Source organism: Chrysochloris asiatica, unplaced genomic scaffold (assembly GCF_000296735.1).
Source record: "Chrysochloris asiatica unplaced genomic scaffold, ChrAsi1.0 scaffold00174, whole genome shotgun sequence".
In the NCBI taxonomy this organism is placed as follows: Eukaryota; Metazoa; Chordata; class Mammalia; order Afrosoricida; family Chrysochloridae; genus Chrysochloris; species Chrysochloris asiatica.
This window is the reverse complement of record NW_006408692.1, coordinates 3,387,076-3,389,538: the sequence shown is the minus strand read 5'-3', so window position 1 is coordinate 3,389,538 and position 2,463 is coordinate 3,387,076.

Below are 2,463 nucleotides of genomic sequence, written 5' to 3'. Positions count from 1 at the left end.
CCAAACTTCGTCTCTCATACTTTGGACATATTGTCAAGAGGGACCAGTTGCTGGAGAAGGATATCATGTTTGGTAGGGTGGAGGGTCAGAGAAAAAGAGAAAGACCCCCAACAAGATGGATTGGCCAAGTGGCACCATTGATGGACTCAAGTGTGGCAACAGTATTGAGGTTGGCCCAGGATTGGGCAGTGTTTTGTTTTACTGTGCATAAGGTCGCTATTAGTTGGTGCTGACTCTATGACATCTAATAATAACAACAACAACAACCTCCATGAATATAGGTCATGTTCATAAAATTGTAGCAATTTACCCTTGTTTCCTTTATCCAAAAAAAATATATTTTAAAATCTTCCTCTAGTCGAGTTCTGATTATCACACCATCAAGCTATGTCAAATGGGTACTAGCTGCATGTTTGGGTGTTCTTATGCATCTCCCCTCACTTCGTATCAGCTGAATGCTTCACTCTCAGCTCTAGCCCTATGGGGCTATGTCCTTGTCCATGGACTCAGGTGTCCCCAGATCTTACACACTTTGGACCAACCAGCCCTTCTTTTTCTGTCTCTCATCTCTAGGACAAAAGGAGTCAATGGACCCTGGTTGAACTCAGTCCATTTCTTTATTGCTGCCTTTCCCCCTCTTCTACTTACCAGTAGACCAATTCGGTTGTCAGCAAGCTTACATGCCTGCTCATGTGTTTGAGTTACAGTCTTAGAGGGGGGTTTGTCCTGAAGGAACTTAATTGCTTGCTGTGATAGCTTCCTGGTGAATAGCGTGCTTATTCTTGTAGTAGCCACTCATACTGACATTTTTGGGGGGTGGGGTGGGGTTCCTGATTATCTTTCTTTGAAGATGTATCTTCTGTCACTCTAACTGTTCCAGGCTGATCTGCTTGTACTTTCTAGTGGGAATGTCCCACATCAGAAGGTTCTGGATGGGACTCAGGATTCCACCTAAGGTCCTATCCTCTGCAAAGGCTCTGCCGGAAGCCTATTTCACTGGGCAAGTTCTATAACCCATTTTTGGTATTCCAATCAGTTATAGGCTGAAGACGGGCTTACAAATTGTCTGTAATCATGTTTCTCAACATTCCTTTCTATCAAGTGTCTTTTTGATAATAGTAGGCAAGGGACACCAATATTCATAAGACAGTCAAACATCTTAGTATTATTCCCCTTTTTAAACTATTCCTCGATCCCTGTATCACAGAACCCTGTTGTTCCAAGATTGGGCATGCATCACTATTTACCTCTGTCCCACTTAGCCCATGCAAACCTGTCTCAGTGTTACCTTGTCTGCCTTGTTCTTTCTGCCGCCTTCTTGTATTGCCCTCTCCAACACCTGAATTATGATGTGTCTGCCCTTACCCTGCGCTCTACCGTCGCCTCCCTCCACCTCCGCCTAAGCCCCCCACCGCATGTCCACCGTTGTGGTTACCTTATATTCCATTAACTTTTCCTTCCATTTAAGACAGTCTATTTTATCCTGTAATTTACCTGACCTTCTCACCACCTGAAACTCTGTTCCTCTGTGTTTACCTTCTTTCACATTGTAATTATTTTGATCATAGACTGACCTCTCAGATCCTCTGAATTTGTTCTTACAGTTTTATTGTGTTTTTGACTCTTCCATTTGTCAGTTGAGGTCCAGGTGATGCTGCCACATACGTCAGTCTCTGGTTGTTGTCTGTTCTTGTTTTTATCGCATTCCACAGAGCTCCCTTTAGGATGTTTTTCATCGCAGGGTTGGCTTTGGCAAAATCTCTTAGCTTCTGTTTATCCTGGAATATTTTGATTACACTGTCATATTTGATTTACAGCTTTGCTGGGTAGAGGATTCTTGGTTAGCAGTTTTTTTTCTTTCAGGGTTTTATATATGTCTCCCTATTGCCTTCTTGCCTGCATGGTTTCTGTTGAGAGCTCCAACCTTAATCTGATTTGCTTGCTTTTGTATGTTACTCTTCTCTTTTCCCTAGTTGCTTTCAGGATTCTGTCCTTATCTTTGATTCTGGAGAGCTTGATTAATGTATGTCTTGGTGATTTTCTTTTAGGATCTATCCTTCCTGGGGTTCATTGAGCTTCTTGAAAGCTTATCTTTTCACTTTTCAGGATGTTAGGGAAATTTTCTTCCAGAAGCTCTTCAACTATCTCATCTGTGAACTTGTGTGATTCTTCCTGTTCCAGAATGCTGATGATTCTTAAGTTATTCCTCTTCATGTTGTCCAACATTAATCTTAGACCTTCTTCAGATTTTTTTACCCTTTTTGCTGTCTTAGTAGTATTGAGAGATTTACCTTCCAGCTCACTAGTTCAGGCTTCCAACTCTTCAGTTCTACTACTTTGCCCTTTCAGTGTATTGTTCATTTCTGATATTCAATTATTATTTTTTTTAATGTTTTATTGTGAATTATATGACAGTTTACATGGGAGAAATTTAGTTTTACATTCATTCCATCATATATCATC